Source organism: Thermobia domestica, chromosome 15, assembly GCF_964235325.1.
Source record: "Thermobia domestica chromosome 15, izTheDome1.hap1.1, whole genome shotgun sequence".
NCBI classification, from domain to species: domain Eukaryota; kingdom Metazoa; phylum Arthropoda; class Insecta; order Zygentoma; family Lepismatidae; genus Thermobia; species Thermobia domestica.
This window is the reverse complement of record NC_137468.1, coordinates 161482564-161506339: the sequence shown is the minus strand read 5'-3', so window position 1 is coordinate 161506339 and position 23776 is coordinate 161482564. Positions and strand designations below refer to the sequence as shown.

Sequence of the window (23776 nt, the reverse complement as noted above, 5' to 3'; positions counted from 1 at the left end):
CAAGTCTGTGGGGAAGAATATCGTGCCGTCCGTGGCTCAGTGGTAGGGCGCTTACTTCTGATGATAGAAATCCCTGGTTCGATCTCACGACCAAATGAATGTATGGTAAACAACATCGTATCCGTGTCGTTTCTTGGGATTCTCCCGTTCTCATTCCACCAATTTTATCATTCAACTTTATTAACCAATCATCCGTCTTCTTCCGCCTGAAGGGTATAATCGTGGGACGTAAAGCTAAAAATTTCATTCTTTTGTCCTATCGTTAATATCTTCATCAAATAATCCACTTTCATCCTGGACCCTCGTAAAGCAAAACGACAGTAGGAGGTCATATCATTTTTTTTTTTTTTTTTTTTTTTTTTTTTTTTTAGGGCAAACGTTTCATGGTTATGCCCTTTAGGTTAAAGGGCACAGTTGAAAGTGAGTGAAATAAAATTTTTGTGCCCTTCCAGTGGGAAATAGAATACGGGATCACGTGTACCAAAGGGACATGTGCTAGCCACTAAATCAAAGGAGAGGACGGTATGTTATAGGGTGCGGTTATGCTAATAAATAAATTAAAGAGATGGTGAACTTCTTTCTAGAAAGTTTAAAATTTTGGGTGTGCGATACGCGGCGCTGACCGCGTGTTACCTGGTTGAGAATCCAACACCTAATCCACCACAGCGATGTCGTGCGGTCTGTATACCAGGGAGTTTGGTGAGTGGGGGTTTCAGTACAAGAACGATTAAAATCCACCTTGGGTTATTATGGACATATTTCATTTATAAGATCTCTGCCTGATGATTTGTTCAGTGGTTAAAAAATTCATGTCCAGAGAACTTCTATAATGTGAAAACAGTGTTCACTTTTTTTAACGTGGGGCCTATCTCCTTTTCTATCAATTATCGTGATTGGATTGGAGTCCTTTCTATTCGGAGCGCCCAATGTAATAAAATTCAAGAAAAATTAGAATATATTAAAGCTCAAATTAGTAAATTTTATTTTATTTTTACTTTTAAAACAATGAAAAAATATTTGTTAAATTATAAAATTTTTCCCGTGTTTCCGCGCGTGTTTGAAATTTATGCAAAATTTACTGGTTTTACAGGTTTTGAAAATTTGGAGACCCCCCAAAATATCATACAAGCCCGCTATCCCTTCCCACTTAGGGGTCACATTTCGGGGGGAAAAAATCTAAGGTGCAAGGAGAAAATGTATACAGATCTTAGGGTCCTACAGCGAATAGTTTTGGAGACTTGTTTATAAGTGAATCAGTACATTTACTCTTTTTATATACCTTTATATATAAAATACAAAAGCTAATGACTTTCGTAAAATGTGTTTTAAGAATACATACTTAAACTACAATTTACCCAAAAACATAACTTGCTTTTAGAGGACTACAACGATCAAAATTACAAACAGGAAATAAAAATAAAGAAAAAATGCATCAGAAATAAAATTATCTGATTACTATGTATTTCGCAATTTTATATCAGAATTACAGAATGATTAAATATTAAAATTATCATTCTAAATTAAATTCGTTTTCGTCAATAATTGATTAGCAGCATCAAAGGTCAGCGCTGTTTTTATATTAAGAGGTATTTCCTTCTGATAATTTGCAACCAAATGTACGGTACAGTATTAGGCTAAGTGCCAAATGGCTCCACTAATAGATATATTGTAGGAGTACTACACAAATAGTATTTCCGCAAAGAAATGACATTTTAAATGTTGTGCCAATATAAACCTATATTCAGGGCCGGATTAAGGAGGGGCTTAGGGGGGCTATAGCCCCGGGCCTACAGGTGAATAGGGGCTCCACTCTGATCAAAAATCTCAACTGACTATCTAAAAAGAATCACGAAGATACATCATAAAATAAAATAGACCAAAAGTATAAAATATGTTCCCTTAACTTTCCTACTGTACTTCGCAGAAATGTATTAGGTTAAGTCAGCAGGGAACACATATTTTTTGTAGCCCCGTGACGCCAGATGGGTTAATCCAGCTCTGCCCATATTCTTAATCTGCGTGGATATAAATAAATTTCTTTAGTATTTTCCAGTGTTGGCTAAGTGTTAAATTTTCTAGCATTTTGAAATTTTATTGCGGAAAATTTATTTGTGTAAAATTTTTGTATTGTATTTTATTTCTCATTTTTTTATACATTGAGTAGATTTTTTTTTGGGGGGGGACACGTCACATGATCACAAGGTATTTGTAAAATGAATGTTTCTTTAACAACTTTTAAATTCTCTTGAATCATAATTTTTATAGTAGGGTGAATTTGGTTTTTAACTTCTTAATGACTAAAAACTAATTTGGACAATACTCTTCTCTAAAATAATTATTCTAATTTAGTTTTGTAATTTAGTATGAAACTTACAAATTATTATTTTTTTAAATATATATAAATATATATAAAAAGTACAGAAGCCTTTTCATAGACACAAATAGCCCCGTGAGGGACACAGTCAGGAATTTATTTCGGGACTCCAAATTTAATATGAGGATAAATTATTTTAAAATTTGTAAAATCAGCCATAAAGTTAAACTAAATTTACATAAAAGTCGGGGTTTCCGAGGAGGGCAGTCCGGACCCTCAGGACCCATCCCTGCGTACGTCCCTGAACTCCGTTCTTTTCTCAGAATTAATTTTCTTCCATTTTCAGTTTTAATATTTTGTCTGATTATCGGTTTTGTAGTAGGACTTGAGTTCTTTGGTATATTGTAGTATTACAACTTACTAATATTTTGACGTAATAAGTAAATCGCTTATTATGTTAGTGTTCAGAACAATCAACTTTTCTCGTGCTGCACGTTAATACCCTCCACTCTCCCTTTCACTGGTGATAGTGCTATCTAGGTTTTAATACTATCCTTTTATTTGAATTTACTTTCCGTAGGATTCTCACGAAATATCATAATTATGTTGACAGCTAATATTGCTTATGAGAAGAGACGAGACAATAGTTTCACGATATCTTTTTGAGACGAGACAGCCCTGAATCTTGCCTCGTTGACAGGCATTTAGTTTAAATGGCGTATGTGGGACCGAATTCGTGAACTTGGCCAGTAGCGTGCTGATTGGAAAGAGACGGTGTATAAGCGAATCACATTCGCTCAAATGCTGCCGATCAAACTTTTTTTTTTCCATAGTCGCTAATTTATTTGTATTTGCGTAAGTTTGAAAAACATTATTCTGAAACAGCTTGTAGCAGTTTGTGTATTTTTTTTTTTTTTTAATTTGCACTTCGCGAATAATTCAGGTTCGTTGGCGGTAGAAATTGAGGCAGGAAGAGTAGAATTTCAAGTGTCTGCGTTCGTGAACATATTGTTCTTCTTAATATGTCAGCCGTTGAGCTCAATAAAATTCCAAAATACTTCAATAAATTTCTGATTAAAAAAAAAAAATATTTTAAATCCTTGCTTTACAGTATTGATTGAATTAATTTTGAGTTTAGCGTCCCTTCCAGCAGCGAGGCTATATGAGACATGAACCTACTGATTAACGTGGAATCCAAACCGCATGGACTCCTACCGGGAATCTAACCCGGGTCTCCCACGCAAAAGGCGCGTACGCTAACCGCTCAGCCACGAATAAGCTCTTCAGAGTATTGGTATGCATGTATTAGATCGTATCAATAACTTACAAATGTTCGAAAAAAAAGAAAAAAGAAAAAGAAAGAAAGAAAGAAAGAAAAAGAAAAGAAAAGAAAACATAATACCAAATGCGTATTTCGTTCTCGTATCATCATCCCTGGAGAAATAAATGTCATCCAAAGACATAAACACATATGTTGTAAAATAATTTTGTTACATTTTTGCCGAGTACTATTTTTAGACATTGTTAATTTGTGGCAGCATGTGGTTCTAATGTGCGGAGGAACAAGATATTTTCGTTTTGACAGAAGACTGTACGTGTGTAAATTTTCTGACCCAAAAGTTTATATATAGATTGCAGTTACGGTGGTGATCATAACTTCCATTTGGATTCCTGTTCCCTTTAATCAAATAAAAAGTATTTGTTAAAATTTCTTAAACTACATAGAATTGCCATTTTTTAAAAAAGGCGTTTGATTTACCAAAACTTCTTTAAATATTTATCCTATCCGCAGTGGCATAGGAAAGGGGGGGGAAGGGGCATCCCAGAGAGTTCCGACTATGTACTTTGATACGTGTTCTAGTTCTATTTTAGTTCATTGCAGCAATTTGGAATTTGGAAAACTTTGTGTACTTTTGGACCATTTATTACTACTGAATACTTAGGCTCGATCGTTGCTCATTGTTTATTCTATTGTTATTGATGTCGTGGTTTTTGTTGTGGTTAGAATTGACTGTGAGGTGTATGCCACACTCCCTTTATTTTACTTTTATTTATTTATTTATTGTTTTTGTTTTAGCCGCGCCGCGACAAACTACGAATTGACCCATATCTATACCCTTGCCAAAGCCGGGGCTGGGAAACGGTGGTTGGGGATATAAGTATCGTAAAATAAAAATAAAAGTGTGTACTTGTAATTAAACATAGACATGCACAACAAGTTAAAGATTAATTTTACGTGCAAATGATAAAATCCGATTTAAAGTGTATTACACATGTAATAACATTTAGCAATGACATATATTACATTTAAAGTACCGGTAACAATAAAATGTTAAACAAACGATTTTTTACCTTATGACGATCACGGCCGTTTAATTTTAATTTGAAAAGTTTGTGGTGGCTTTGTAACAACTTTAATTAATTTGAACCAAGTTTTACTCACAATGTAATTGATTTATCAAAGCCAAAGTTTTGGATTTCTTTTGTGATTATTTCTGTTATCTGTCAAATACAGTTTAATATTTTATATTCTTTTTTTTTATATTAACTAATTTATTATATTTCGTTTTATTACTAGTTTATCCTAAATGTCTCCTTTGACAAACATATAGGCCTATATAATGTTGTTATATATATGACACTAAGGACTCCTTCAAACAAAAATCCTGGCTGCGCAACCGCCTGTCCGTTTGGGAGACTAGAAGTCTTAAGAACTGCTTGATGATAACCAGTAAATTTTGGTTAAGATGTAGAATGTGAAAAGATAGGAATCGGAATTCATTGATGGAGGTAATATTGAAGCCGGAAGTGCTAACAATCAACCACTTCCGGTCATAGGTAACGAGAAACGGTTCTATTGAAACCGGAAGTGGTAGAACTCAACAATTTCAGATTTCAACGTTGATCACTGTAGAGCAGGAACGGTAACAGATAGGAAGAAGCGTTTTTCTGTAACCAGTTAAAAGTCCTAAGAGTATATTCCATCTCCACTCTAATATTTCTTTCTATAGTAATTGAGAAAATTATCACCCGATAGAAACCAAACTCCTTTACGTGATGTACACGTGACATTGCTTCATGTTTATTTATTTAGAGTTTTCCAAATAAGAGAAAGATATAAAAAGAACAAGGTTAAGAATTGGAAAACATGGTAGTCTAGAAAGGTAGGTACCTTTCATCTCGAGGAATCCAGAACATACCGAGAATTGAAGTCAAGTTAAAGGTGAGCCATGCAAAACATTACATAAATCGTGAACAAGATGTAGGGTCTACTAGTAGGCCTACTGCTGTTCATTGAAAGACGTATACCTAATTACAAGGCCAAATTTCAGTAGTAGTTTTACTGAAGCAAGTTTACTATCAGGACACATTTAAAACCAACATCAGTTAAAAACTAGTCTTCCAACCTTTGTTTAACACTTTCTGTCGTACTTTACGCGAACTCAGGAACATTCGAAACAATATCCATCTCAGTCAATCACCCTTACTACTATGCAAGTCACTTCAAACGTTACATAAGTAACTAAAGCCTGTGACAAACGTCTTGGCATTTCAGCTAAACGAATAGAACACAAGCTCTAGCGCGACGTTGCCAAGTGGTAAAGGGGTGTGTGTGGCTATGGCTAAACAGACAAACTACAGCGCGATCAGGTGGCAGAGGATAGACGTGAATGTGTACAAAATAAACGTGGTAATACCGCTGGTCTCTCATTTGCTGGTAGCATTTAAAGAGATTTTGGAGCGCCGCCTTCAAATGCCAAGATGTTTGTCACGCCGTTTATATTTTCTTACAATTACAGATTTATTTTAATAGCTTAATACTTTAAAAGGGATTCCGTGTTTAGAAAAATAATGACATAAATTGCCGCTTCATTGTTTCTGTGGATTGCAGTCATTAATGAAAAGTATGTTTTGTTGTGGCACAAAATGGTAAGAAGAATAACCTATTTCGAGCTTGTGTTAGTGGTGCCAACCACATAATAAACCTCCTTATAAAGTACAAAACAGTTCATTAATTACAAAAAACAAAGCTAGCGGTATTAAAAGTTTCTGAAGCAGAAAATTAATGAACAAGAATTATGAAAATCGTCGGTAGTGCTTGTTTGAACCACTACGGCTTACGTGTTGTGATATATATATGAAACGTAGATTTATGCTATAAATTTTCATATTCCCGGACATTTGGCGTGCGGAATAGATGTTGCTCCAGACTCGGGACGAATTGTTTAATTCCCGGAATGTGTGGGTGAAGCCCGGACGGGTGGTGACCCTAGGTAGTCTAGAAGCATAGCTGGAAACGTTGATGTGGTTCTGGTCGTAGCTCTCTGGGAGGGAGGATTATGTCCTGAGGAACAACTTTTACTTTAAGGGTTGATCGTGCATGATGGTCTGTGTGTCCGGCAACAGGTTCGGAAAAGGTTAATCGTGCATGATAGTCTGTGTATCCGGCAACACGATCGGACTCAATCCTCGGTCGTGGTTTGGAGCCCGCGTTAACAGTTGGTCTAGTTCTTCGTAACCTCAGTGTTCCATACCTTAAGAGCCTGACATACTAAAAATAATACAAAATTTACCATTTTCCTTTGCTTGTTTTTCGTAAGTGAAAGGAGATAATGAAATGCAACGTACCACAGACATAGATAATGTTATTCTACAACATAAAATATGAACCTGAAGAATTTTTAGTGTTGCCATACATAGAAATTACAGTATTGCCAGAATAACAATTCCCCCAAAGCTAAGTTATGGCGGGAACTAGAGGATCGAACTCAACTACATTTGATTACGTATCATGTTGTTTTGGTATCCTATGAACTACTTTTTAAATAACATTATTATTTAATTTTAATAATTATATGTTAAAACTATTTTGTTTATTACAAACTATATACAACAATTGTATAAAAAGTAGTTCAGAGGATACCAAAATAATATGATGCGTACCCAAATGAAGTTGACTTCGTTTCTCCACTCGCTACCTTAACTTAGATTTTAGGGGCGTTGTTATTCTGGCAACACTGTAATTTGTATGTATGGCAACATTGAAAATTCTTCAGGTTCATATTTTCTGTTGTAGAATAACATTATCTATGATTGTGGTAAGTTGAATTTCATTATCTCTTTTCACTTATGAATAAACAAGCAAAAGAAAAATGTAAATTTTGTTTTATTTTTAGTATGTCAGGCTCTTAAGTACAGAAAACACAAAAACTCAAAAGATCTAACGTGTTCTACTTAAGTTTGTTTCCTTGAGAAAAAGTGGATTGTATTGTAACAATCTAAACATGTAACATAATTTTCAAAATCGTAATTTCCGGATACTGTGACGGGAAGAAATAGCAATAGTGCTATCGTTCCCTCCTATTAAATCTCCTATCAATTAATTTAATCAATTGTAATTTCCATATTCTCTCTTTCGCTATATATATGTAATATTTAATCTTGTTATCCTAAATTTTTCTGAAGAACAAATTCAATTAAAACTCATCGTAAATAGACCTCACAGAACTCGTTTCTGCATAGCGCTATCGTTTCATGTAGCCATTTAACTGCGGTATGCAAATATATTTTAAGTACAACCAATTCGTTACAACAATCCAATGTGTTAATAGTGGAAAAGGTGTAAATACAATAAATAACATCGTGAGTATAGCGTGTTCCGTTTTTCTTCGTTTCACATCCACATACAACCTGACGCTCCGTTCGACATATTCCCACGCTCTCCTCTGTAAGCATCAGATCATCACCACACGATGGAAAAATAAACAACATAAAAGAGTGAGCATTTGTTCCAGATGTTTCAATTGGAGAACAAACTGTTATGATGTGTCACTCGAGCACTGTACTTAAACCTTCAAAGAGCTGCTGTTTATTCTTCAAAATCAGTGATTTTTCCTTTTCCATGTTTTTCATTTCTAAAAATTCACAGCACGTAAGCGTTTTAACTTCCAAAGTCGCAAACCATTATCTAAATTGCTTAGGTCATAATTTAATTTAGTTTGTATAAGTTATATGCAACAGAATTTAATTTTTACAAGTACTATAGTGTTTGCGTAAGCTGTTCCTGTTCGGCGTATCTATGCTATTTGTTATGACTATGTATATCATTGTTAGGGGAATGCGAATTGTAAAAAAATACATTCTGCTATTTAATAGTGTATTCTTTTACATATAATATTCATACCTAAATAAACAGTATTTTCTAACAGAATAAAAACTGTGAATTATGATATTATTAGCAACGATCGACGTGATTTTTTAACGCCACCAAAAATTAATTTCTCAGGATTTTCTCGAAAATTACACATGAGAATTTAGTCTCAAGCAGACACGGTACCCAGAAATTGTTGTTGGGAGGGTTCCAGGCTTTGAGGCGTCAAATACTACAAGCTAAGCTACTACGTCTATGTAAACGGCGTGACAAACATCTTGGCTTTGAAGGCGGCGCTCCAAGTTCCCTTTAAATCCTGCTAGCAAATGAGAGGCCTGCGGTATTGCCACGTTTATTTTGTGCACATCCACGTCTATCCCCTGTCACCTGATCTCGCTATAGTTTGTCTGCATAGCCATAGCTCACCCCTTTACCACTTGGCAACGTCGCGGCAGAGCTTGCGTTTTATTCGTTTAGCTGAAATGCCAAGATGTTTGTCACAAGCTTTAGTATTGAACGAGTATTATTTTGCAGCCGAAAGTAATTGTAAAATACTTCCACTTATATTTTCAGGGAAAAAAATAATAGAAATAGATTTCTTTTACAAGAGAAACAGTACAGATGAAGTGTAAGATCAAATTTTCATGGTGCATCAATAATTTCCTTGTTAAACAAATATAGTTTTATTGAGAACGTGTACAAATGTATGTTGAGTTGGAATGTTTGTTTGGAGAGTCCGGACCCAATGCACCCCCTGGATGCGCCCCTGCTCTCAAGTATCTTATGTTGTTCAACTCGATGCTATTTATTGACTGATATATGTGATAGTTTTGGTCTATAACTCATTAACTGTACGATAGTTTTGGGCTATAACTCATAACTGTATTATTATAGTTTTGGGTTATTACTCATTAACCCCATACCGTAAGCGTCGGTGCACCACCGATGGGCAACTAGAAATATCTCGCCAAAAATTGACGGCCCCGCAGCGACGATCTACGGTGGGTCCACTTCCGTCTTGAAAATTATACCACCAGCGGCAGAGACGCGACGAAACGCCGATGAACAACAAAATTACTCCCCCAAAATATGTTAAATCGCCTATATGCGTAATTTATTTACATTAAGGAGAGTCTGAAAAACACTAGAAAAAAGTTTTAAGACAAGAGTCCCGGGGTGGGCGCGAACCAGCAACCTTTGGATTAGTAGGCGCGTGCTCTTCCGACTTGGACACGGAGGCGATGAACAAAAAGTCGCTTGTAGAGGCATAAATCCTTGAGGTATTTTTAATTTGGCTAATCAGAGTGCTCCTGTAACCATGTATATTCGATTATAACCGTTTGAGATCAGATCAAGTCCGTTCGCCATGTAATTTTATAACAAAATGATGCGTGTGTATTTACTTAATTTCATGGTTCTCTCATATTCACTTTCAAATGATCGGCTACAGTTGTCATCTAAACTCATACAATTATACGCACTCGTCTCAAGATTTTTCACTTTATGATGTACAGCCAGGGGTTATTCTTGACCCCATAGCTCACTTTAGGAACAATTCGTCAGGAAAAAAATAATAGATAATAATAACTGTATGCACATTACTGGCGATAGTTCATGTTGGTCCTTTCGCGATTCTCCGCGAAAAATCGAAGAAGCGCGGACCAAAATGAAATCCTTGCTGCTACGCGGTGGTAACTTCAATACCCCGACTCTCAAGATATCTCTTTCGACTCGACGAAACCCTGCCGCCAGTGCACACTAGTGGCATTCCTTCGGTGCGTCGCTATAAGGACGATCGACATTTACCGGCAAGTGGGCCACTAGGTGTTGGTGACGTTTACGGCATGGGGAACTTTATGGTGGGACCTCGGTGGCTGAATGGTAGAGCGTTCACCTCTGGTACATGGGATCCTTGGTTCGATCCCAGCTCACACCAAGTAAGCTTTGTGGCGGACAAACACCGTGTGTGTGGGTTTCCTCAGAGTTCTCCCGTTTCCCACTATTTTTTCATTCCACCATTTCATTCATTTCCCATCATTACCGTCTCCTTTGAGATTTGGGCTATATAGGTTATGAACTGTATGATAATTTTGAGGCATAACTCATTAACTCTGTGATAGTTTTGGGGTATAATTCATTAACTGTAAGATAGTTTTGGGCTATAACTCATTAACTGTATAGTAGTTTTGAGATATAACTAATTAACTGTGTGATAGTTTTGGATTATAACTCATTAACTGTATGACAGTCTTCAGCTATAACTCATTAACTGTATAATAGTTTTGGACTGTAATTCATTAACTGTAGACTACTATGTATTGTCATCTTCCTATATCAAAATTAAGAGATTGCATTTCAGTACCAGCTTCAGCTTACTTGGGGCGTGGTTGTTGTAAAGCATGAATTTTTAAATTTATAAACAAACAAGTTTTTCTCAATTTTCTCGTAAACTACACATGAGGTTTTACTATTCAGCTTAATGACGTGTATTGATTGATACGTAGTATGTCTCCTCCCTAGATTTTTTTTTTTCATTAAGCGGGAATACCATTGTAGTATAATGACAATGCTTTTACAATAGCTTTAATATTATTCACATATCGTAATGAAATAGTATTATCAATTCTGGAAATTATTGGATTCAAACCCATTTCTCCTTTGGAGAGCCCTTTAATTCACCATCGGAAGTTAATTTGGACGATACGAAAGGAATGAAATGAAAAATATATATGCTGTGGGTTTAGAAAATGTATTCATATAGGAGTGGAAACGGATGTCCTTTTCATTTTCTGATTGCTATTATATGAACTGTCTGCGGCAACCCCTTACTTCAATAATATTAGGTTTCCTCTTGTGTTCAACTCATGCAAGTGTACTAAAGTGCAGTGTAGAAAAAATAATTTCTTTTTTAATGCTAAATAGGTACCGACAACATCTCTGGGGATATTTGTATGAGCCTCATTGTATTGCTAAGCCTGGTTAAAGGGGGACGACGTGCAGACAAGCACTTTGTAGTGTGAAGTAATGTACGCGACACTTATCCCAGGCTTGCAAAACCGGTCGATGCAAAGCGATGCAACAGGTTGTATGTTGTTTCACCATATTACTTATTCCATCTGCATTGTGCAGACGCGGCTTAAACATTTCCACAAGCGTCCCCTCTATTCTCAACCCAAAAGAAAACTTGCTCTGTGACTTGAGTCACCGCTTTTGAGAGTAGGTATCAGATTCACGCTCAATCACCAGTGTAAAGGACAGGTTTTGACAAAACAGAACTTCTATTGCAAAGCTGACTTAATTGTGCGTGTAATGTGTTTCATAATGTATAATGTCACAAAATTCATTTCAGGACTGTTCATTTCCAGATAGACTAAGTTAATCATGCCTGTAAAAAAAATGTCTAAGTAAGAAAGACTTCATAAGAAACAAATGTTGGTCTTTATCGTTTAAATCACTAGTTTCCTATAATTTTTATTGAAGACACTATTCACTGTCATCACGTGACACATTTACTTCACTTTTAAAAACTAATAACAGTATAAATTACAGTAATGTAAAACTGTAACTTTCTATGACGTAGTGAATTTATGTAATACTGACGAGAGAGTATTGTTGCTGCCGCTGGTATCGTTGGCTGGTAAGTGTGTCTCAGAATTGATTTTAACTAGTTATTAAATGCTCAATCACCGCGACCGCGACCTAGAAATTTCTTATATATTTAACTAGCAGCGTTCACCCCGCTTCGCTGGGGTCACCCCGGAACGCAATAAACTTTGTTACTTAGATAATTTTTACTTTTTCGCTTTCAAGTGATATGATAAAAACCACAGAAGATTGCAGTAAATGTTAACATTATATCGCCTGTCATTTATGTTAACCCGCCGAGTGACACGGTCATGTGGGTTGCATATAAATACGTTTAGATTTAGCTATGATGAGCTAACAAAGGATTTCTACGTTATGGACACTTGAATGGTCAATTATCTCAAGACACTGGTAATTGAAAATTAAAGTGATATGATAAAAACCATCTAGGGTCCAAATCTTAATAACCCCCCAAAAATGAAAGAAATTGGTTCAGCCGTATTAGCGTGATGAGCTAACAAAGGATTTGTACGTTCTCTTTTATATATATAGATTGTTTATCAATAAAAAATGAATTAATGGTGATAAAAGTTACGGTGTAAGCTATAACTACGGTGCCATAGACAAAGGTCTGAATTTCCTGTTTTATATAGTTATAATTGGGTTAAATATTCAATATGAGACTAATAACACTATAAAATCCTCACATGGTATCAGAACCACTTATTATAAATTATTTTTTTTTTTTTAAATAATTAGACGAAAATTTTAGTTATTGTGAGTTTAATAACTCTTGAATAATATTGGGCGCCATGATGGCACTGCCTCAAATATTGATCTAATAGGGCCTATCTCAATTAGTAAAATAGCTGAATTCCAAAGATATTTTAATCATAGATGATCAAGTAGAAGATACCAGATACCCATAATAACCAAAATAAATAATGTTCATATGTAACCCTATCAAGTGCTAACTTACGTTTATCATTTATATTACTTTAAATATTCAATTATCAAGTCAAATGAAACTTTTAACAGATATTAACACATCGTAATACCGTTAACGAATTAATTCCATTTCTCCAGTAGCTTTTTGTTACACATACAGTAGTAATATGCAAAACCTGATGATATGAACTTTTTAACATTATTAGCTGACAAATCAGCTTTAATTTATCGTCAAATAAATAACAGAATATAAACCGGATAACAATCGTAATAATTACGTAAAACCTGGTCAATACTTGAAAACCCTTTTTATCTCCCAACATTACGATTTACGAGGGTAATCTCAAAAATAAGATTTCCGAAGCGCCGTTCGTTCGGCTGTTGGCAACATTGTTATGTTTGGTGTTTCCCCCACTCCCAAACATGCTTGCGCTCACCTCGCTATATAGGTCGCTCAGTCTTGAAGATGGCCTTGCCACACATCTGTAATGAAGCTCCCACTTGCGCTACCGCCAAGAGCAAAGTTAGCGCAGTTATTCGGTTTTTGAACGCAAAAGACGTTAAAACCGATTGAAATTCATCGCCATTTGACGGAAGTGTATGGTGGGCCGTGCGTGGATCTCAAAAGAAACGTCCGGAGTGCTCACGACCAAGAAAGGAGCGGGAAGCCGTCAATTTCTGATGAGACTCTTGCGAAGGTTGAGCAAAGCAGTGACTAGCATCTTTTTCCTAAGTTGAAACAACATTTGATCGGAACGCGCTCCAGCAAGACGACGAGGTAAAAGATTTGGTTCAACGCTTTCTCAAACACCTGGCGGAGAGCTGGTCAGAAACATACATCGACCGAAATAGAAATTATGTAGAACAATAGATAAATGTACGAGCTTTAAAATTACGTAAACATCATTAAATATAAAAGTTTCTTTGTATTTCTAAAATTAAAAAAAAAAAAAAAACTTTCTGGGATTACCTTCGTATTATTTGAGGTGCAGAAGTTATTGCACATACTTGCATAGTGAAGCAAGAAATTTAATAACTAACTTCGCCATCTTAAATTTCTTCAACTAGAAATACAAATCGCTGAGCAAAGCTACGTATATTTAAAAATAATAATAAATGTGAAACAGTTTCGCCAACTACCTAAACATGGTGGTCTGATGAAGCCAATATGCTCAGTTACTTGGCGAAACTGTTAGACATTTATTATTTTTAAATAAACCTTGCTGTGCTCAGCGATTTGTATTTCTAGTTTAAGAAATTTAAGATTTTCTGCACTTTGAAGGAAATATAAATTAAATACGCCACCATAGAATTCCGGAGAGACTCATGATGTGGGTATGGAGAAGAATGAAGAAGAGTAATGGGGTCGACCACACAGATATCATCCAAAGCTATCTATCTAGTTATAGATATTCCCTTTGTGAACTATAAACCACAAAAGATTTACTTCACGTTTGAGAAATATTATATAGAATATTGTATTAATGCTGATATTGATAACCAATAATATATATTATATTATAATATATATTGGTGCTGTTGGGACAACTTAACTGTATCAACTTGCACCCTACTAAAGCTTTTCCTTTTTGCACATTCTACATGTAACATTTCTGAAGAGAATCATATGTCATACCGTGCCAAGAGATATCGCATAAATGTATCAAGAGACATGTGTATACTCCTTTTGGTGGATGCAGGGACAAAAATGGATTGACATTGGGTGACAAGAGAACAAGATCTTTTTTCCTTCCCCCTTTTCTCAGCTCACCCGGAGAGAGAGTTATGTTTTGTGGCAGATGTTTCGAGAAATATATCAAGCTGTTTGTTTTGTGTTCCGCACCCGTGTGCATTTTACCTCCATGTAGGAATATCATATAGCCGAACCGACTAGAGAACCTGGGCCTACTGTTTAGTTGTATATGCGCTGAAGAATTCGTAGATGGCGCCAGGCCAGGAAGACAACACTGACAGATGAAGAATAAAATAAACGGATAGGCAGCAGGATAGCGATTAGAACATGAGAGCAACATTTAGAAGATTCTTCAAAGTGGATGATCAACTTAGTGAGAGACCTTCCCCCATCAGTTCATCATTGAACCTGCGACTTCATTGGTGGTCCAAGTCTTAACTTTCCTTTTTATCTGTTATACCATCTTTCCAGCTTTTCTGCTAAAAACATTTGCTGGATGTCTTGTTTTCTTTACACGAAGTGGGGTCTCAGCAAGTGAGAAGTATCGTATGATTTCTTTCTGTTCTTTTCTTTTTGTTTTTTTATGACGAGTAGTGCAATTTATAAGAGGCTTTAATTACTACTACTAATACTACTACTGTGTAAGGGGTTAAAAAAACTATGGATAAAATTTAAGATTTGATTCTTTATGCCTTATTGAGAACTTTAAAGTGGAAGCCAATGTAAAGAGAAATATTGTACGAGGTGTTACGAAAATCAGAATCGGGCCATTGAAGTGGAAATATTAAGTCCTAGGGATGGGGTAGAAGTGGTTGTAGGGTAGAAGTGCCGACGTGGGTGGAAGATATTATTGTTATTTTCACAGCGTTCAATACCATCTCTGTATCAAATCGGTAGATAACATCAGGCCTGTATTACACGCAATACCGAACCGTTGGTAACAATTAAAATGAAATGAAATCTTTTGAGTTTTACGTCCCATGGATATGCAGTGTCGGTGAAAGGAGAAGGTGATGATGAGAAATGAATGAAATTGTGAAATGAAGAGAGTGAGAGGAAACTGGAGAGCCCCGAGAAAACCCACGCACATGGTGTTTGTCCACCACAAAGCCCTCTTGGCGCGAAGTGGGATCGAACCGGGGACCTCACGCACTACAGATAAACGCTCTACCACTGAGCGACCACTGCCACACCGGACCCTTTGTATTGAAATAATAAAAAATCAAAATGGTAGTCACATTGGGGCCACTGGCCTGTGTTAAAATTGAATTGCACATTTTTTTTTCTGTGTATGTACTACTGCAAGCAGAAGAATTAGCAAAATAGCCAATTATACATTCTGTTATGCATATGATTGTAGAGAAATTATTGTTATTATAAAAGCTATTGAACTGTTGCTAAGCATACAGTTATGAATGTAGAATTAACCAAAATTATCGCTAATAGATAACTTGCAGTTTTCTGGCTAATCACATAATGAAAATGGCTTCATTTAAGCATGAAATATGTATCACTTTTTAAGTGCACATTTGTTTACCTTGATCGTCGATTTTATTAAGATCATAAGTTTATGTTGATTGTGATTGAATGAATTTGAAAGTGTAGAAATGTTAAATTAAGGTGGCGTGCGATGGAGAGTGGGCGAAGTTTGCATCAAAAACATCAAACTCTGATTTCAAGAATTGAATCTTTGCGATACTACAATAGATTGGGTAATGTGTTCTCTCGTATTGACGAAAGGCAGAAATACAAAATAAAAGAGGAGAGAGAATAGCCTGGAAGCAACTGTGGGTTGGGTTGACCATCCTACCAAATTGTGTGGACATTCTGAACCCCATGCTTCAGCACTATACAGTTGGGAGGATATCGTTTCCAAAGAACAACCGCAAAACATCTGGACAGAGATGCGTGCAATGTCATGTCACTGCAATAAAGCGGACAGAGATACCACACAAATGGCTCCACGAAGTTGAGGACCATCTGGAAACAGTTTCCATGAGCTGTTCCCTTCGATAATCAGTGAATTTGTAATAATGTATTTGTAGTTTAAAAAAAAAAAAAAAGTTAAATCCTATTTATAAAACAAAAATATCTCAGTGTGTGAATAGCACTAATTAGCAAGGACGCCGATTCTGGGGGCCGGGGGGCCCGGGCCCCCAATACTCATGTGGGCTCCCTCATTGTATTTATTGTATTTTCATTCATGTAACAAATTGAATATGATGGGAAAATTGACTTTCACAACTTTTCTCGTTAACATACCACCTTCATCGTTTCCAAATATCTGCACTAATACGAGGACTCACCAAATAATGTGTTAGGTAGCATGGGTAGCATATAACACGTGCATGAACAGCCAGAATGCAACATTTCGAAAAATGTAACATAACACCTTTATCCTCCAAGCGCTTCAATTATTAGTTTTAATTAACTGAATTGAGCTGAAAATTAAATCTTGATCTCGAAAGATTAACTGTTAAGTTATGCATTCTGTACCCGTCTAAAGTAATAAATTCTGGAATTGGTTTCAAGGATGTTTCTGAGTGAATACTTTCTTCAAAATAATTTTAAAAATTATAGAAAGATTTTTCGAGACATTCGAGTCGAGTCGAGATTTTTACGAGCAGTTTCGACTCGACTCTAAAATTCGAGTCGAAAAATACGTTTGTCTCTACTCGTCTCGAATTTTACAAAGTGTGTCTCGACTCGTGCGCATCCATACTCACGACACTGGGGAGGCCCGTTTCCAAGGGGATCTAGGGGGGACCTAAATTATTACCGGCCCCTTCTAAAATTTTCACGATAGGCTTACAAATGAATTATAATATGATGAACTATAATATGGTTGGATCCGCCCCCCTACATTTTTGGGCTGGCTACTGGCCTGACGTTGGGTGGACGCCAAAAAATTGGGAAGCACCGGCCGGGAATCGAATCTGGGACCACCCGAACGTGAGTCTAACGGCCTTAACCACTAGACTATAGTGTCCGATTATTTTTTTATACTACTTCTCATATAACATAGAAGTTGGAGAGATACATAGAGAGAGATCAGTGTTTTTCTATTCAATGCCAGGAGAAAACAATCTTGTTGAATGTTTGCCACAACTTTGCTTTTCACCATAGATGAGGTTCGGGCCTGGGGTGGTTTTTATCATTTCACTTTGACGGCGCAACGTAGGGAAGGGGGATGGGGAGATATTTAAATATGATAGAAAACGACCGATTTTAGTGTTAAATCCATGGTTTTCAGGGTCGCTAATATGAACAGTTACACTTTCGATGCTGTTTAAATCCAAATTCAGCCCCGCAACTTGGGGTGGGGGAGGAGAAGGTAGGAGATGTATAAAAATGATCGAAAATGACCGCTATTAGTGCCAAATCCACAGTTTTCAGAGTTGTTGGGATGAACAGTGACACTTGCAATCCTGCGTAAGTCGAAAATTGAGCCCCGAAACTTGGTGAAGGGGGGAGATATATAAAAATAATCGAAAATGACCGACATTAGTATCAGTTATATCGGGGTCGCTGAGACGAACGTTAGCATTTCCGATTCCGTTTAATCCTTTTCCGACTGTCAAGGCTTTTAAGTCCCCTTCTTTGCTCATATATTAGTTTTTTCTGTGTGTGTTATAACGTTGAAGCCTATCTGCCTGACGGGACTGCTGAGTTCCCTTTCGCCTCAGCATTGTTGAGCAACAATAGAAGCCAAATTTATTTTATATAGTCTAATGTATCCTCAATTTACTATAATTTACTATCATATCAAATTATAGTAAGAAAAATAAATTCAGTCGGAAAAGTTTAAATCCAAGTTTAGCCTCCATTGCCCTTTATGTTCCAAATGAAACATATTCTGCCTGTACGAAGAACATAATCTGCTAGTATTTCCAAAAAAATAAGCTCTGCTGTGTAAGTTGCATGCTTAATATGAATATAGGCAGTTACTTAGAAAACCTACAAATCATATTGTAATTAGGAATTGTGGATATAAGCACTTATAGCTGGAAATTGTTACCATAACCATACGTAACTATTATAGCAGTAATACTGGTTATGTTGTAGATTGCATTGTGTAGAAGATTCTTGTTCTACGAGTATTTCATTGTATGGAAGAAAAAAATAAAGAGGGCAAAAGAATGGCTTCATTGTTGCGTGACATGTCTGTCCATTACATCTGAAGACAAATTAAGCTGTTACGTCCGCCGAAAGACAAAGGAACTTTGTAGAACCCTCAAATCCCTTCTCTTTAGGTACATAAATAGCCTACTGGGATGCTTCACTACCTTCACCAAATCGTGTGTCACAAAAGAACAGAAGGGAGAGCGACCGACTCACTCTCATCAATGAATAGTGCAAATTTCACGCATTGCATTCAGCATGTGTAATCTTTGCTTTCAACAGCCGTTACACATTAAAGTAGGATTAGTAACACCCTTTCTCCCCCTTTTTTGAGAAGGCTTTGCAAAAACGACGAACGGATGCTCAATTCTGTACCGGAAGAATAACTTGTCTTGTTGAAAAGCTGCTCTTCTGTAGGGTTGGATTGGGTATTTAGTATTGTGACAACAGGTCATATAGTACTGCCTTTAATGATTTCAAAACCTTTTCCAGTGGTCTTTCATAATTAGCTGTAGGATGAATTCAGCGGTGGATGTTTTGTCCTAGCCCTCTGAGGCTTACTAAGTACCCGGGTTTGATTCCTGTTTGAAATACACTAGCTATATCTTGTTCGAACTCGGCATTATGCAGTGTTATATAGCCTCAGTTCTGGAAACGGACGCTAAACTGCAAATGAAATGATCCACCGACTCCTGTTAGCCTCAACTTCAGACCTTCTATTCAGCGTCACATTATACTTCTTGAACTAACGCAACCTAAACTTCATGTATGAAATGATAGAGATGGATAAGATTATCCGCCTCATTCTATTATTATTACATATGATTAATTATCTGGCTGTGGGGATGGCGAATTTCAATCCGTAAACTTTTCACGGAGTTTCACGATAAAATATATATATGTTCACTACAATGGTGTATACATGTACATAATATAATCAATCAGGCATTCATTTCATTGTATATGTATGTATTGTAAAGTTCTGCTTACGGTGGTATAGGTAGAGTAAGTACAGCAAGCTATAGTTTGGAATTGGTTTCTCCCACTACCAAGTTTAATTACAAAATTTTCTCTTTTATAAACAGTATGTTACAAAAATCACTATAATGTAAAATTCTCTAATACTTGGCTAAAATATGGTATCGCAAGGCCCGAGTAATCTAGGAAAAGAACTCCACAGAGCTCCGAGCAAGCTAGGTGGAGTGGATTTATGATCCCCAACGCTCCACACAAGCGGAGGGAGGTTAGAGGCCGCAAAGCTCCATGCAAGCTGGGTGGATGAGGTTAAGAGTTCCACAAAGTTCTGAGCAAATTAAATAGGCAAGAAAGGAGGCTTAGAGTTTTGAGCAAACTAAAGGCTTTGCGTCAGGTTCCTCCCAAAGCTCCAGGCAAGCTGAGAGAATGAAGGTGGCCAGCCTGGGATTGATGATTGTCGGTGAGATCCTCCCGGATATATATAGCTGCTCCAGGTGACGCGGTGGCACTGGTAGTCCTACGTCGTCATATGGCCAGTGATGTAGCTCGTATTCCTTTCGTCTGCCAACGTAGTAAGTCGTAATAAGACGCACATGGTTTAATGCTTGTAAACATATGCACGTGTAATTGTTTGCCAAGAAAGCCATGTGCGAGATATTACAATAAACAGGGTGGCCCAAAAGTAAGTATACAGTACCGTACTTATCAGCTCATTGCATTTTATACGGTATCAGTTCTTATTGTTATCCGTCAGGTAGACTTCTTTCTTTATTATTTGTTCTTAATGTGTTTTTACTTATATCTTAAGCTCGGAACAGCCAAAGCAAACAAACCCATAAATTAGAATATTATACTTGATTTCAACGCAGGGATGTATACCTACTTTTGGGCCTACTTTTGTATACCTACTTTACTATGAAAATGTGTTACAGCTGGCCATTAGAAGAATATCTTTGGTCCACAGACCAATCAACTTGGACATGAATTTTGTGGACATCTTCCGAATGACCTAGCGCCCTTTTACAACGAAATGTACTAAATCAATGTTTACCTTAATCTCGTTTGCAAGTTACAGCGTGACCTGATAGTTCTTCATAATCAGAGTTCGTACTTGGTGAATAACCTTGTCATTATGGCTTCTTGACAGCTTAACCGAAACTTAGTATTGACTTGAAGCTAGCTTTAAAGCGCGTACCGAAAACTTAAATCTACATATTTCTTACCTGTAGGAAATGTCTGGATAATAATACCGAAACCACAAATTAATCTCTGTAGAGGTAATGATGTCATTATATGTGTATTTCCAGTCTTTGTGAAAAGGATAAATGACGAAGTGTCTGAAATTCTTTTCCCTTTCAGGAAGAGCTGAAAGTGAAAAATTTGTGTACCATCCCATCCCCATCCCAACTTGTTTCTCTCTTCTTTCAGAAAACCAACATTCCTTCCTTCTTTCCAGTTGTAGCGACTTTGGTTGGAAATCCCTCTGAATGAAGACAAAGTATTCCAGTTTCATCACTCACTCAGTCAAGCCAACCACTCGGCTGAGCTTCTCCAAAAGGTAGAATTCCTCTTTGTCATTGAGTCTCAAAATTTTCCTGTACAGCTTAAAACTTCCCTCCATTTACCATAGTTGTCATTGTTCGCATTTCGTGCTAGATGAGTATTATACAATGAAATAATTATGTCTTATATGGCAAATCAAATAACATTATATTCGTTATTATCAACGATTAAGTGTTGTTATACGAACTCCCTCGTGGCTAAGCAGTTAGCGTCTTTAGCGTGGGAGGCCCGAATTCGATTTCCGGCAGAAACTCATGTAGTTTCATCATACGTTAAATTTTAGGTCCACATCTCATCCTCGCTCCTGAATGAAACGCTAAACTCAAAATCAAATCAAATAAAAAATATATTCATACATCACCCGTTTCTCTTAAAATTTTCTCCTCTTAAAAATATTGTTTTTTTTTTTTTTGAATGTGTCGTTGGAGGAAGATGGAGAAGATAAAATAGTCAGAGCGAGTAACAAATGAGGATGTTTTAAAACGGATAGGAGAGAAAAGGACGCTTTTAGCTAGTATCCTTCGTAGGAAGGCCAATTGGATTGGACATATGGAAGGAAAGCGAGGAATAGGAAGAAGAAGAACACAGCCGATCGATAATTTGAAAAATAGAAGAAAATATTGGGTGTTAAAAGAGGAAGTTGAAGGTAGAGAAACTGGAACAAACATTTGCAAGCCCAAACCTAAAAATTTGTTTTTTTTAAAAAGAAAAAAGAAAAAACTCTAGTCCCAAGACCTGCCAGAAGGCAGAATATTTAATATTAATAATAATAATAATAATAATAATAATAATAATAATAATAATAATAATAATAATAATAATAATAATAATACAATTTCCTTCCAAAATTGTCAATTTCCTGACTTGCTAACACTGTCATCTCAGTACATTGACAAATGTTTAGAAAAGCAAGATTTTTTTTTTTTTTTTTAATGCGGTTTAGGGGGTTAGGATGGTAGTAGGAACGAGAGATAGATGTGTGTTAATTAGCCTACTTGTGGTGCAACCGTAGGGGATCTTGTTTTGAAAATTTCAGCTGTTTGTTGTTGCGGTTGTGGTGTCTGCTCGCTGTGTTTCTATAGCGACAGCCTCTCCCTTCTATTCTTTCATTAGTTGACTTTTCATTTCTTTCTTTCTACGCCAGTGACGCCCTAGTGGACGGACGGTGGACGTGTGGTAATAATTGTGGTTGACTGGTTGTTATATGTTTCTGGGTTGGGGACACCCTAGGGAAATGGTAGCGAATAAAAATCGCTCTTCGTGATATAGACAAACCAATACCTTAAAATCCAGAACCACATTCAAGTTTCAAGATAATTTTTTTCTCTTTAAAGTGATGGAAATTGAATTAATCCGTTCCAGGAACTTGAATTTTCAAAATGATTTTAACAGTGAATACACTGGGTTTTAAAGTAAAACATAGGGTGACCCATAATTATTTATATGATGTTTCAAAGACTGCATTCTCTTACCTTTCCTTACAAGAATTTTAATACCTGTTCTCCATGACATAGCCCACCAACGCCCCATCCAAATAGATACTTGCCTGGAGACGAAGAGGAACGTTGTCACAAACGCGTGACGGACCAGTACTGGTATCCTGAGGAATACTTCTGTGGTAGCTTTCCGTAGTTTGGCTAAATTTTGTATGTGATGCTGATACACTTTGACCTTTAAAACACCCTATAAGAAAAAAGTGTGGTGGTGTTAAATCGGGAGATCGAGCTGGCCACTCCACAGACCCATGTCGATCGATCCAGTGGTTCGGGAATGTTTCGTTCAGCCTAAGTCGTACTGTTATGGCATAGTGTGGTGGTGCTCCATCCAGTAACCGTTACCCCACTCTCAGACTACAAAATGTTGTCATATCGAAACGTTTAGTCCAAAATTACAAATACTAGAATCAAAGATCATATATATAAAACTATGGACCAGCGCGTTCAGTATTAACAAATAATAATAATATTTGAATAAACATGTAAATTAATAAAATTAAAAATACAAATATAGCAGCGAAAATCGTACGAGATGCTTTCACTACAGCTGCCGACAACAAACAAAGCAACAGAGCGCATCGGTGGCCCAAAACGCTGAGAAAACGTACGCACAAACATATAGGGAAAACGTGGTGGACGTTCGGATTCTGGGGCAAAATTTTCGTGCTCTTTCTATTCGGATTCCTAGGTGTTCGAATTCTGAGGAGTTCAGTGTCCGGAAGTAATACTGTATTCACGGTCGCTTATGAGTTCGGACGGAATACTGGTAATACATGGGTGGAAATCTGTTGGTATCTGGCCGATTTTTTTTTTTATATTATTGCATATAGGTAGTTCAAAGAGCTCATAGTTTTGACTCTAATGTGTCTAGACACATGAAACAGAAGAAATAGGATACACAGAAAAAGAAGAATGATTCAGATACTTTA

At 36.6% G+C, this 23776-nt stretch overlaps 1 protein-coding gene across 2 annotated transcripts in view; it reads left to right on the top strand.

Moving 5' to 3' along the window:
• Window positions 1–23776, top strand: part of mew (multiple edematous wings) — a 534082-nt gene that overhangs the window by 1020 nt on the left and 509286 nt on the right. The gene's annotated exons all lie outside the window — the stretch shown is intronic.